The sequence below is a fragment of the Hyla sarda genome, chromosome 4 (assembly GCF_029499605.1).
Source record: "Hyla sarda isolate aHylSar1 chromosome 4, aHylSar1.hap1, whole genome shotgun sequence".
NCBI lineage: Eukaryota > Metazoa > Chordata > Amphibia > Anura > Hylidae > Hyla > Hyla sarda.
The window spans coordinates 270854004-270869491 of NC_079192.1; positions in this window are offsets into that span (position 1 = coordinate 270854004).

The window sequence follows — 15488 nt, forward strand, 5'->3', positions numbered from 1 at the left end:
GACTGGTGGGAGTTTTAGTAGCAAGCAGACAGCTGGTTTTCTGCATCTGATAATATAGAAAAGAATTTCCACATGGAAGACTACTTTAAATAAATAGGCACATCGCCACCCGACTGTGCCCTTTCTCTGGAGGACTTTTTTCTTAAGCCTGCAGATGCAGCAGCGTCGACATCACCTGCTCCTGAGCTAATCAGACCAAAAGGCCTGCTGACATCTTTATCATCAAACTCCTCCTCATCGTTCCAACCACTCCTCATTATGAATTTCTGAAGTCTGATCATGGGCTCATTGTTCCCCCTCATATCCACCATGATGCTTTACAATGTCATCACCATGTCCACCACCACCAGTTCCACTAGTGGTATGGTCGCCCACTGCCTCCACCTCTGCAACACACTCCAAAGGTATGAGGAATCCACTGACACATGGCTTACTGGGGTACTCCGCTGGAAAACATTTTTCTTTAAATCAACTGGTGCAAGAAAGTTATACAGATTTGTAAATTATTTCTATAAAAAAATCCTAATCCTTCCAGTATTTATCAGCTGGTATTTGCTCCACATGAAGTTCTCTTTGGATTCTTTGGATTTCCTTTCTGCCTGACCACTGTGCTCTCTGCTGACATCTCTGTCCATTTTAGGAACTGTCCAGAGTAGGAACAAATCCCCATAGCAAACTTCTCCTGCACTGGACAGTTCCTGACATGGACAGAGGTGTCAGCAGAGAGCACTGTGGTTAGACAGGAAATCCAAAAAGAAAAGAACTTCCTGTGGAGCAAATAGCAGCTGATAAATACTGGAAGGATTAATATTTGAAATAGAAGTAATTTACAAATCTGTTTAACTTTCTGGCACCAGTTGATATAAAAAAAAAAAAATGTTTTCCAGCGGAGTACCCCTTTAATGTCATATCGAGGAAGACCTCGAACCAGTCTACAAGGGCTGTACTATGCTCTAAAACCCCACAACTCCTGATAACTTATGCTTGCTGATGTGGCTGCACCTGGCTGCTGCTGCAACCTGTACTTGGTGCTGGTAATGCCACCAACATTCTTACTGGCAGGGGTGCTCTGTACTATACCCTGTCTAAGAATTCCTTTACCAGATATATATATATATATATATATATATATATATATATATATATATATATATATACATTTTTTTTTTTTTTTTTTTTTTTTTAAAGATTTGGAGGTAATTTTTATGTTTTTGGGGAGATGTGTCACTCATTATATCCAGGTAGAAGAACTATGTTTGATTAAGTCCAGAAAAGACACATAATTTGTCCTTTGATGGCTATGCCGCATTCAATCTTAATGCTTTTAACTACTTTTAACAGAAATACTATGCTTCAATCAAGACAATGCATGTAACTGAGCCTAAGAGGGCTATGCTATATTCACAATGCTTTTAATATGTATTTAAGCTAAAATACAGGTCTTTCTACTGCTCTGCTCAGTTTGCTAGGTATTTCAAATGTGTTAGCTTTCATAGGCTCATGGACTGCTTAGATTTGTAATGCACCAACTGTACGCAATAGTTCAGGATGTCATTCTCTGGGGTCAGCCCACTTAAAGGACATCTGCAGCGTGATTAACACTTATTCCCTGTGCACAGGATAGGGGATAAGTGTTTGATCGCGGGGGTCTGATCGCTGGGACCCCCTGTGATCTCCTGTACGGGGCCATGGCTGTCCCGTGCAGGGGGCGTGCCGGCCGCAGCATGACGTTGCAGCCGGCACGCCTCCTCCATACATCTCTATGCCTCCCCGAATCCCCCATAGAACTGTATGGGGACGGGGAGGAGACGGGGCGTCACCGTCGACCTCTAGGTCGATGCTACGCACCTTAGCGCTCACCATGAGCGCTAAGGGCGGCGCCCCGTTAGGGAGCTCGCTGGGGGTCCCAGCGGTCAGACCCCCCGCAAACAAACACTGATCCCCTATCCTGTGGATAGGGGATCAGTGTCATACCGCTGCAGTTGTCCTTTAACAATGCTTTGCTCTGCTTGTAATGTGAAAGCTTGAATGGGCTCATTCACAGCTGGCTGGGATTTGTAGTGCACCAACTGTACATACTAGTTCAGAAAGTCACCTCCGTAAACAATGCTTTGCTCTGCTTGCAATGTGATAGCTTCTATGGGCTCTATCACTGCTGGCTAGGATTTGTATCACACCAACTATACACTGTACTAAAGGTGACAGGAGGTCACTGTCAGAGGTCAGCCCACTGAACAATGCTTTGCTCAGCTTGCTTTTGAATTCTATAAGATTTGTGAAGGCTTACTGGGATGGGTAGCTCATTCTCATAGCTTTCTCTCTCCAAAATGGCAGCCGCAATGTAGTGCATGGGGCTTTATTAGGCTCCTAAATCCACCCCTGTGCTGTGTCCTATTGGCCTGAGAGCTGTTTCACACATAAATGCAAGCAATGATGGGACAACCTGCAGTCATAGGAATTTGTTAATAGCTGCAAGGTATGCTAGGCTACCCTGACCTCGTCTCAGTGTTCCCAGTCATTTATGTTCCAAAACTCCATGTGTTCCTCATCCTTTTTGCTAGAATTATCTCCATTGTCAAGTTTACATGATGTTCGAAAGTTCAGCGATCCGTTGTCACCCAAATATGAAAACATATAAATATTGGATAATGTTACTGATTTGCAATTCTCATAAACAGATAGTGAAAATTAAAATACAACAGATGCAACCTTTAACATTTTGTCACTTTTGCCACATCTTCCTGTTTCTGAATTGTATGCTGCATTTTAAGTGCATCAGCTAAAATGATTTTACCGAAAGAGCAACAAAGTTGACCATGATACACGTATCTGGAAAGTCCAAGAGACCTAACTTAGTTTGCTAGTCTGTTCCTTGAAACTCTTAGTTGTTCTATGTTAAAATATGACAAATTCATACTCTATAGGCTCAGTTCACACCTACCTAGTGTTCACTTTTACTTTATTCAAACTGACACAATATCCAAGAAAAGTGAATCCTTGCAGTGAGGAAATACTGAGTCACAGGTGACAAAGGTCAATGCTGGTGCTACGTGCATTAAACATTTCAACATTCAAAGTCCAAGTGGATGCAGTAAGACATTTTACTCACCAGAAGTATTATTCACCTTCTTTATTCAGGTAAAGATCAAGACATGAAGGAAACAGTGTTCACTCTAAGGGAATGTGCACACTATGTAATATCCATCCAGAGACCATGACCTTGAGTCGATGCTATGACTGTGCGGACATGCAACATCCCCATTAATGGCAATGCAGTCCTGTGCTGTAATCTGTGCAGAATAAACAAGCTAATTTTTTTGGCATAGTCTAGCATTATCATTTCAGCGGCGAAAATTCTGCCACAGAAATTTAGCAGTGTGCACAGTGCAGCACAAACTCTGGGAAATGGCAGTGTTTGTAGGGGGGAATAGGGTGAGGTTCCGGTGTGGGGACGCCCTTTTTAGGCCGAGTAACACTTGCCAATAAGGGAATTAATAATGCAAGAGTATGGCCTTACAGGGGGAGTTTTCACCCCCACCTGTTACAATGGACCATACGTTGTTCCCTTCCACCTTTTGGAGGTCTTTGCATCACATCAATACTTGGTGGCGTAGGTGGCACATGGTGTTTTTTGCACACCTTTCCTTTTGTCTGATTTCAAAACATATTTTATCCTAAGAATATTGTTAAAAGTTAAGTTTTACGTAATGCATATCCTCAATACTTACTTGTGGTCTGATGCAGAGAAATGTCTGTAACTGGGGAGCAGCGCCTTAAATATGTTTAGTACTATCCCTATTTGTGAAGTGTTGGTGTGGCACCATGGTCAATCTACTTTGATGCATCAGGCATTGGATGGTGGAAATCCTGGCTGATCCATGCCTGATTCATCTTCACAAAGGTCAGTCTCTCCATATTTTTCATATACAGATGAGTTCTCCATGGAGTTACTATCGCCCCAGCCACACTAAACGCCTGCTCTGATGGCACACTACCGGCTGGGAAGGACAGCTTTTCCAGGGCAAACTCTGCTAATAGTGGCCCCAAATCAAGTTTGGCTGCCCAGAAGTCCAGTGGATCTTCAAGGTGTGTTATGTGTAATCGTCATGTCAAGGTGTGCCACCACCTGCTGGTTCAGGCCATGCCCCAGGTCTACCTGCTGCTGATGAGTTGCTTCACTATGTGGGTGAAGAAAGCTACTCATCAATGACTGTAGACTCAGGCTGCTGCTGATGGAGCTGATACTGCTCCTGCCACCCCACCCCTCCTCAACAGCCATGGCAGTGGAAGGTGAGCGTAGAGGGCCCCCATGAGTCAGAACTGCCAGAGGATGGATGATGGCACAGATAGGCATCACCAACTGACTACGTAGGATGTCTCTGTAGTAGGTCAGTTTGTCCTCCCTCTCAGTGGGTGTAAAAAAGGCCCCCATTTTGTGCCGGTAGCTAGGGTCCAATAAGGTGGAGAGCCAGAAGTCATCCCGCTGCTGAATGCCGACAATTCGGCAGTCACTGCGCAAGCAAGTGAGCATACATTTGCCATTTGTGCAAGTGACTCGGAGGGACTACCTGCCTCCATCTCCACTGCATACTGCCACGGGGTGTCTGGGTCATCTGTCTCACCTTCCTCATAACCCTCTGGCTCCTCTAGCTGCTACTGCTCCTCCTCTCCTGTCAGATGACTATAAAAACAGCCCATCTCGTGAAACCTAAACTGTCCTCCACTGTGCCCCATCCGCCTCCTTCTCCAGTTCAGCCCCCACAGGGTTCATGTGGTAGTGAGATGTAGGCGCCATGTCTCCAGTGCCCTGACCAGCCATTGTTTCCAACACGTGTTGTAGTAGATGAAGCAGTGGAATGACATTGTTCATCCCGTAATCCTGGTGACTGACTAATACTGTGGCTTCCTCAAAGGGCCTGAGGAAATGGCAGGTGTCACGTATGAGCTGCCACTGGTTAACACTGAAGTTACACAGAGGAGGCCCCCTATCCGCTTGGATCATCAATAAATCAGTGATGGTTTTTCTCTGTTTGTATAGTCGGTCCAACATATGGAGGGTGGAAACATCGCAATTCAGACTATGTTGGGCGATGCCGTTCTGATGCTGAAGCTCAAGGAGGGTGTGCTTTGCGGTGTACGTGTGGCTGAAGTGCATGCAAAGTTTCCTTCCAATTGTTAGGATGTCTTGCAGATGGGGGAACACTTCAGGAACCCCTTGACAACCAGATTGAACATGTGTGCCGTGCAGGGCGCATGTCTCAGGTTCCTTGTCACAGCGCAGACAAGATGTTCTTCCCGTTGTGGGTCACCATGAGTCCCATTTCCAGTTTTCATGGCATAAGCCATGTGTCACATATGGGCAGGGAAGGAGTGCTCGCTAAGCTCACCCGCACCCCTGTCCCTGCCTACTTGTCCCCCTATCCTAAATGATAGGCCGACAACTGGTCAACAATCCCTTCCTAAATAAGTGAGGGGAGTCAAATGTCACCACAATAAAATACAATCCTGTCAGTTGTCAGGAGCAACAGGGAAACAAGCAACTAACAAAGACAAACTAAACATGCACACATAACGCCAATGTCAGTCAAACAGAGTCTAGCCAGGAGTGGGAAGAGGTGCCGAATTGCTATAACAAAAGAGAAGTCAGATAGGAAGCCAGAAGTCAAGTTTCCGGGTATATAAGGGAATATGGAAATGCTAGCTACTCATGTAATGACCAGTTTCACAGGCATCTTCTCAGAGACTGATGCCTGGTAATATAGGGATATGCACATGTGGTCAATCAGTAGCTAGCCATTCAGACAGCAGGGCGTAACCCGGCAACCTAGCAAACCCGACAACCTTGTCAGCACCTGTTAACCCTGCTGGTGCTGACACCATGATTCAATTTCTTGATGAATGACTTTTAGCAGTTCCTCCCCTGTGTGACTCCGTTCGCCAAGGCAAACCATGTGAAAAACAACGTGACACCGGCAGGTCCTGTACACATGGTATGCTGGAGGGGCAGTGAGACTTGTCTGTGCAGTGGAGGCTAAGAACACGGAGGTGGGGGCGGAGTCAAACACTGTTGCAGGACCAACGGCCTGAGCGTGGAGGCAGAAGTGGCGTGACCTGTCCACGTTGCTGTTGTGACTGTGCAGAAACCACATTCACCCAGTGGGCCATAAAGAACATGTATTGTCCCTGACCGTAGTTACAGCTCCACACGTCGGCACTGCCGTGCACTTTGGTACACACCAGCAGGCTCAAGGACTGTCCCACCTTCTCTTCCACAAAATTGTGCAGGGCTGGTACTGCCTTCTTCACAAAGAAATGATGGCTTGGGACTGTTCACCTCGGCTCGGCACAAGCCATCAGTTCTCTGAAAGGTGCAGAGTCCATCACTTGAAAAGGCAGGGACTGCAGCACCAGCAAATTGGACAGGAGCACATCCAGCTTCTGCGCCGTTGGATGAGTGGGCGCATACTCTTGTCTCTTGGACATGGCTTCGCAGATGGATTGCTGGCGGAATGACTGACTCGAAGCAGGAGGAGCAGGAACATCTGGAGCGACAGAAGATGGTTATTACACAGCTCCCTTCAGCTGAGGTCGTGGAGCTTTGGCTGGCTGAAACAGGGAGTGGCATTACTCTGGGTGATGCAGCAGGCTAGACTATCACATCGGAGCCACGGTTCTCCCAGGCCGCTTTATGGTGACGCTGCATATGTTGACTCAGGCCCTTGGTGCCAACATTGGGACTGTCACGATGCCGGCTGGCAGGAGGTGGATCCTCTGTGCCAGAGAGGGATTGGCGTGGACCGTGCTAGTGGACCGGTTCTAAGTCACTACTGGTTTTCACCAGAGCCCGCCGCAAAGCGGGATGGTCTTGCTGCGGCGGTACTGACCAGGTCGTATCCACTAGCAACGGCTCAACCTCTCTGACTGCTGAAGATAGGCGCGGTACAAGGGAGTAGACAGAAGCAAGGTCGGACGTAGCAGAAGGTCGGGGCAGGCAGCAAGGATCGTAGTCAGGGGCAACGGCAGGAGGTCTGGAACACAGGCTAGGAACACACAAGGAAACGCTTTCACTGGCACAATGGCAACAAGATCCGGCGAGGGAGTGCAGGGGAAGTGAGGTATAAATAGGGAGTGCACAGGTGAACACACTAATTAGAACCACTGCGCCAATCAGCGGCGCAGTGGCCCTTTAAATCGCAGAGACCCGGCGCGCGCGCGCCCTAGGGAGCGGGGCCGCGCGCGCCGGGACAGGACCGACGGAGAGCGAGTCAGGTACGGGAGCCGGGGTGCGCATCGCGAGCGGGCGCCACCCGCATCGCGAATCGCATCCCGGCTGGAGGCAGTATCGCAGCGCACCCGGTCAGTGGATCTGACCGGGGCGCTGCGGGAGCGAGAGTGTAGTGAGCGCTCCGGGGAGGAGCGGGGACCCGGAGCGCTCGGCGTAACAGTACCCCCCCCTTGGGTCTCCCCCTCTTCTTGGAGCCTGAGAACCTGAGGACCAGACTTTTATCTAGGATATTGTCCTCAGGTTCCCAGGATCTCTCTTCAGGACCACAGCCCTCCCAGTCAACCAAAAAGAAGGTTTTTCCTCTGACCTTTTTGGAGGCCAGTATCTCCTTTACAGGAAAGATGTCTGAAGAACCGGAGACAGGAGTGGGAGAGATAAGTTTAGGAGAGAAACGGTTGATGATGAGTGGTTTAAGAAGAGAAACGTGAAAGGCATTAGGAATACGAAGAGAAGGAGGGAGAAGAAGTTTATAAGAGACAGGATTGATCTGGCACAAAATTTTGAAAGGACCAAGATAGCATGGTCCCAATTTGTAGCTGGGAACACGGAAGCGGACATATTTAGCGGAGAGCCATACCTTGTCTCCAGGAGAAAAAATGGGGGGAGCTCTTCTTTTTTTATCAGCAAACTTCTTCATGCGTGATGAAGCCTGTAAGAGAGAATTTTGGGTCTCTTTCCATATGGTGGAAAGATCACGAGATATTTCATCCACAGCGGGCAAACCAGAGGGCAAGGGAGTAGGGAGGGGGGGAAGAGGGTGACGGCCGTACACCACGAAAAATGGGGATTTGGAGGAAGATTCAGAGATTCTGAAGTTATACGAGAATTCGGCCCATGGTAGAAGATCTGCCCAGTCATCCTGGCGGGAGGAAACAAAATGCCGTAAATAATCACCCAAGACCTGGTTAATTCTTTCTACTTGCCCATTGGATTGAGGATGATATGCAGAAGAAAAGTTTAATTTAATCTTGAGTTGTTTACAGAGAGCCCTCCAGAATTTTGACACGAATTGGACGCCTCTATCCGAGACGATCTGCGTGGGCAACCCGTGAAGACGAAAAATGTGTACAAAAAATTGTTTTGCCAACTGAGGCGCTGAAGGAAGACCAGGAAGAGGGATGAAATGTGCCATCTTGGAAAATCGATCAACGACCACCCAAACAACAGTGTTGCCACGGGATGGGGGTAAGTCTGTAATAAAGTCCATACCAATCAGAGACCAAGGCTGTTCGGGGACAGGCAGAGGATGAAGAAGACCAGCGGGCTTCTGGCGAGGAGTCTTATCCCGGGCACAGACAGTGCAGGCTCGCACAAAATCCACGACATCCGTCTCCAGAGTCGGCCACCAATAGAAACGAGAGATGAGTTGCACGGATTTCTTGATGCCCGCATGACCTGCGAGATGGGAGGAGTGACCCCATTTGAGGATTCCGAGGCGTTGGCGTGGAGAGACGAAGGTCTTCCCTGGAGGAGTTTGCCTGATGGAGGCTGGAGAAGTGGAGATCAGGCAGTCAGGAGGAATGATGTGTTGCGGAGAGAGCTCTACTTCCGAGGCATCCGAGGAACGAGAGAGAGCATCGGCCCTAATGTTCTTATCGGCAGGCCGAAAGTGAATTTCAAAATTAAATCGGGCAAAAAACAGAGACCACCTGGCCTGGCGAGGATTCAGCCGTTGGGCAGACTGGAGATAGGAGAGGTTCTTGTGATCGGTGTAAATAATAACTGGAAATCTTGATCCCTCCAGCAGATGCCTCCATTCCTCAAGTGCTAATTTAATGGCTAGAAGCTCTCGATCCCCGATGGAGTAGTTCCTCTCCGCCGGAGAGAAGGTCCTAGAAAAAAAAACACAAGTGACAGCATGCCCGGAAGAATTTTTTTGTAGAAGGACCGCTCCAGCTCCTACTGAGGAGGCATCAACCTCCAATAGGAAGGGTTTAGATGGGTCAGGTCTGGAGAGCACGGGAGCAGAAGAAAAGGCAGACTTGAGCTGTTTAAAGGCGTCTTCCGCTTGAGGAGGCCATGACTTAGGATTGGCATTCTTTTTGGTTAAAGCCACGATAGGAGCCACAATGGTAGAAAAATGTGGAATAAATTGTCTGTAATAATTGGCGAACCCCAAAAAACGTTGGATAGCACGGAGTCCGGAGGGGCGTGGCCAATCTAAGACGGCAGAGAGTTTGTCTGGATCCATTTGTAGTCCCTGGCCAGAGACCAAGTATCCTAGGAAAGGAAGAGATTGGCATTCAAACAGACATTTCTCCATCTTGGCATAAAGTTGATTGTCACGAAGTCTCTGAAGAACCATACGGACATGCTGGCGGTGTTCTTCTAGATTGGCAGAAAAAATCAGGATATCGTCCAGATATACAACAACACAGGAGTATAAGAGGTCACGAAAAATTTCATTAACAAAGTCTTGGAAGACGGCAGGGGCATTGCACAGGCCAAAGGGCATGACCAGGTACTCAAAGTGTCCATCTCTAGTGTTAAATGCCGTTTTCCATTCATCCCCCTCTCTGATGCGGATGAGATTATAAGCACCTCTTAAGTCCAGTTTGGTAAAGATGTGGGCACCTTGGAGGCGATCAAAGAGTTCAGAGATGAGAGGTAGGGGGTAGCGGTTCTTTACCGTGATTTTATTAAGACCGCGGTGGTCAATGCAAGGACGTAGGGAGCCATCTTTTTTGGACACAAAGAAAAATCCGGCTCCGGCAGGAGAGGAGGATTTGCGGATAAAGCCCTTTTTTAAATTTTCCTGGATGTACTCAGACATAGCAAGAGTCTCTGGGGCAGAGAGAGGATAAATTCTGCCCCGGGGTGGAGTAGTGCCCGGGAGGAGGTCAATAGGACAGTCATAAGGCCTGTGAGGAGGTAGAGTCTCAGCTTGTTTTTTGCAAAAAACATCCGCAAAGTCCATATAGGCCTTAGGGAGACCGGTTACAGGGGGAACCACAGAGTCACGGCAAGGGGTACTGGGAACCGGTTTAAGGCAGTCCTTGAAACAAGAGGGGCCCCAACTCTTGATCTCTCCAGTGGACCAATCCAGGGTTGGGGAATGGTGTTGAAGCCAGGGTAGTCCAAGGAGAATTTCGGAAGTGCAATTGGGGAGGACCAAAAACTCAATTTTCTCGTGATGAGGTCCGATGCACATTAGGAGGGGCTCCGTGCGGAGACGTATGGTACAGTCCAATCTTTCATTGTTAACACAATTGATGTAGAGGGGTCTGGCGAGACTGGTCACCGGGATGTTGAACCTGTTGATGAGAGAGGCCAGAATAAAATTTCCTGCAGATCCGGAATCCAAGAAGGCCATAGTAGAGAAGGAGAAGGTAGAGGCAGATATCCGCACAGGCACAGTAAGACGTGGAGAAGCAGAGTTGACATCAAGGACTGTCTCACTTTTGTGCGGAGTCAGCGTACGTTTTTCCAGGCGGGGAGGACGGATAGGACAATCCTTCAGGAAGTGTTCGGTACCGGCACAGTACAGGCAGAGATTCTCCATGCGGCGTCGTGTCCTCTCTTGAGGTGTCAGGCGAGACCGGTCGACCTGCATAGCCTCCACGGCGGGAGGCACAGGAACGGATTGCAGGGGACCAGAGGAGAGAGGAGCCGGGGAGAGAAAACGCCTCGTGCGAACAAAGTCCATATCCTGGCGGAGCTCCTGACGCCTTTCGGAAAAACGCATGTCAATGCGAGTGGCTAGATGAATGAGTTCATGTAGGTTAGCAGGGATTTCTCGTGTGGCCAGAACATCTTTAATGTTGCTGGATAGGCCTTTTTTAAAGGTCGCGCAGAGGGCCTCATTATTCCAGGATAGTTCTGAAGCAAGAGTACGGAATTGTACGGCGTACTCGCCAACGGAAGAATTACCCTGGACCAGGTTCAACAGGGCAGTCTCAGCAGAAGAGGCTCGGGCAGGTTCCTCAAAGACACTTCGAATTTCTGAGAAGAAGGAGTGTACAGAGGCAGTGACGGGGTCATTGCGGTCCCAGAGCGGTGTGGCCCATGACAGAGCTTTTCCAGACAGAAGGCTGACTACGAAAGCCACCTTAGACCTTTCAGTAGGAAACTGGTCCGACATCATCTCCAAGTGCAGGGAACATTGGGAAAGAAAGCCACGGCAAAATTTAGAGTCCCCATCAAATTTATCCGGCAAGGATAGTCGTAGGCCTGGAGCGGCCACTCGCTGCGGAGGAGGTGCAGGAGCTGGCGGAGGAGATGATTGCTGAAGCTGTGGTAGTAGCTGCTGTAGCATCACGGTCAGTTGAGACAGCTGGTGGCCTTGTTGCGCTATCTGTTGTGACTGCTGGGCGACCACCGTGGTGAGGTCGGCGACAACTGGCAGAGGAACTTCAGCGGGATCCATGGCCGGATCTACTGTCACGATGCCGGCTGGCAGGAGGTGGATCCTCTGTGCCAGAGAGGGATTGGCGTGGACCGTGCTAGTGGACCGGTTCTAAGTCACTACTGGTTTTCACCAGAGCCCGCCGCAAAGCGGGATGGTCTTGCTGGCGGTACTGACCAGGTCGTATCCACTAGCAACGGCTCAACCTCTCTGACTGCTGAAGATAGGCGCGGTACAAGGGAGTAAACAGAAGCAAGGTCGGACGTAGCAGAAGGTCGGGGCAGGCAGCAAGGATCGTAGTCAGGGGCAACGGCAGGAGGTCTGGAACACAGGCTAGGAACACACAAGGAAACGCTTTCACTGGCACAATGGCAACAAGATCCGGCGAGGGAGTGCAGGGGAAGTGAGGTATAAATAGGGAGTGCACAGGTGAACACACTAATTAGAACCACTGCGCCAATCAGCGGCGCAGTGGCCCTTTAAATCGCAGAGACCCGGCGCGCGCGCGCCCTAGGGAGCGGGGCCGCGCGCGCCGGGACAGGACCGACGGAGAGCGAGTCAGGTACGGGAGCCGGGGTGCGCATCGCGAGCGGGCGCCACCCGCATCGCGAATCGCATCCCGGCTGGAGGCAGTATCGCAGCGCACCCGGTCAGTGGATCTGACCGGGGCGCTGCGGGAGCGAGAGTGTAGTGAGCGCTCCGGGGAGGAGCGGGGACCCGGAGCGCTCGGCGTAACAGGGACCATGGCCACACTTCACCTTCTGCCAAAACATCTTGCATGTGGCCAGGTTAACATCCTCTGGGCGCTTGATGAAAAACTTCCACACCACCAAGTAGCTGATTTTCCCACCAACAGTCTGCACTGCTACTGCCGCTGACTCCAGGAACTCCTGCTCCAATACCTTCTGGAAGGTTAGGCAGCCGCAAAGCAGGTGGTCTACCCCGGGCACATTTGGCTCCAGACTTTCCACTTCTGCCACCATGCTGACTGCTATCCATGATACCACCTTGCTGGCTCAGCTGCTGCCTCACGGGCAACCTGCAACCCTCTTCTCCTCATGGTGATGAAGCCCCTTCTACACCCGGCTCCCAAGTGTGATCGGCTTCATCATCATTGAGTTGTCTGCACGTCACTGATGCCCTCCTCAGGTTCCTCAAAAGTGTATGCTTCAGGAGCCTGAACGCTTGCAACACCACCTCCCACGCCACTCTCCTCATCACTACTTGCCCGCCTAGCGGAGGAAGCGGTGGATGTCTCCTCCACTTCTTGGCTGGGCAGTAGCTACTGACTGTCCTCTAGTAGATCACCCTTGCTAAATAGTGGAGCTGAACCCACAGCATAAGATACATCTGTGGTGGAGGGAACAGCATAGGACAGAGGCAATGGGAGGACAGGTACTGCTCCCAGGCCATGCCAACTGAGGGTTGTGTCTGAGGAACCCACCAACTGTTGACTGGGGCTGTCAGATGACACTTGTGAAGAAGTGGATGACCGTGTTAACCAATCAATGACGGTTGATGGGTTCCTGGTCGAGACACGACTGCTAGCTGGTACTGGGAGCTCAGGTCTCTCTCTGTGACTCCTGCTGCCACTCGCCCCAGTCTGCTGCAACCTCTGCCTGATGAATTTAGGCCTCTGCCACTCCTCTGTGCATGTCCTGGCACTTCTCTGCCTGACATATTTAGTGCGTATATGAGGGGAGTACAATTCACTCCACTACGCTTAAAACAGTATTTGTCTACAACACCAGCAGGTGTGTACTTTTGGCTGGCCATTCACAGTATTTAGGCCAGGGGTCTCAAACTCCCGTCCCGCGGGCCATTTGCGGACTGTGCAACGAAAGTTTGTGGCCCGCACAAGGTATATGCAATTTGTATTGAGCGACGTCCCGACTGCCGGGACATGCGCTCTGTTTCTCTCTGCAATAGAATGCTGGTGTGACTGGGAGGTGAATCGCTGCTGTAAAAATGCTTTTCTTTGCAACACACACTGCTGTTTGTCTCTCTCTCTGCAATAAAAGGCTGAAGTGACTGGCCGCAAGACATCTGCTGACTATATAGGGCTGGGACATCACAGAGGTGGCTGGCTGCTGATAGGCTGCATGTTGCAAGTGATTAAGGGTCATTCTGCATACCCGCCTTACCAGGATTCCTTGCCCCATGTCCTCACATGTGGATCTGCCATTTTAGATGCCCTGGAGCCTGCACCACACTAAATGGAGTTTAATGAAGCAATTCGTACGATCAAATCATGGCCATATTCGCATTTGTTGCGAATTGAATTTTTCCTGAAATTCGTAATGAATTTGGATTCGTCAGATTCGATTCACTCATCCCTATCACCCATGATCAATTTTTGTCCAAGATAAAGTCATGTAATTTTATATGAGAGCGCAACACAAGACTAGAAAGTCTGGCCTTATAAATAATAATACACATATTACCACCATATTTCTATACATATAAATTGTAGGTATGATGATCATCATAAGAAATAAAGTTTCAATATGTAATTAGTAAATAATTATAGTTAATGTAAGAAGTTATAGTAGGCTAAAACATCAATTGTATAAAGAAAAGTTAACACTATTATCCCTGAATAACATCCTTTTCATATTTTTTTAGGATATAAAAATTGTAATTCTAAACCTATTTTTCATTACTTTTAAGAAACAGCAAAGCTGTTTAGCCTTTTTATATAAATAACTATTTTTGATCCCTGTATCAGGCTACTTTCACACTGCTGTTTTGCCCTGGCAGTAAACCGGCATTAGGCTCTCTCTTTTTTTTGCCTTTAAATGGGTACTCCGCCCCTAGACATCTTATCCCCTATCCAAAGGATAGGGGATAAGATGTCAGATCGCCGGGGTCCCGCTGCTGGGGACCCGCTGCTGGGGACCCCGGGGATCGCTGCTGCAGCACCCCGCTATCATTACTGCGCAGAGAGAGATCGCTCTGCACGTAATGACGGGCAATACGGTCGTCACGCCCCCTGCCATAGACTTGCATTAAGGGGACGGGCCGTGATGTCATGAGGGGCGGAGCCATGACGTCACGCTGCTCCGGCCCCTGTATCACCCGTCATTACGCATAGAGCGAACTCGCTCTGCGCAGTAATGATTCCTGGGTGCCGCAGTGGCGATCCCCGGGTCCCCAGCAGCGGGACCGCGGCGATCTAACATCTTATCCCCTATCCTTTGGATAGGGGATAAGATGCCAGGGGCAGAGTACCCCTTTAATGTCAGTTATTGGGATGGGGGCAACACAACAATGGGGCAACAATGGGGCAAGATGGATCCTATTGACTATAATGGAGTCTGTCGGGTACCGTTGTTTTTTTTTAGCAGGGGAAAAAGATGTTGAATTCACAAATTTTTCCCCTGCTATTCTCCACTCCTTTCCTGACGTCTGCATCCTGTTGGGTCTCAATGGCAGTGTGAAAGGGGCTTAAAGAAGTGTCCAATTTTTTGCATTTTATTATGTTATATGACCCAGTTTAAAGTCCTGTTGGAAGGGTCTCCAAAGCTTCTCTTTTTGGTAACTGGAACATGGATTAGCTTCATTGAATGCCTTCAGTATGCCGCGAATTCTGCAATGGATTTTTTCCAATGGGAAAAATCCTTTGTGTAGACATACAGTTAGTGCTTCATGTTCTTCTCAGTGGATTGTTTCTTTTTTTTTTATAAACTTTATTTAAAAGGTTTTTCAAAATTTTACACAAAGGAAACACAATGAACTGATAACAACGGTACAGTGGGAAGTGAACGGGATGCAACCCGCCTATCAGTAATGTACAGCTATCAAGCCAGTATATTCGCCAGGGTCTATGACCCATACAACCTCAGTCAGACATAATGT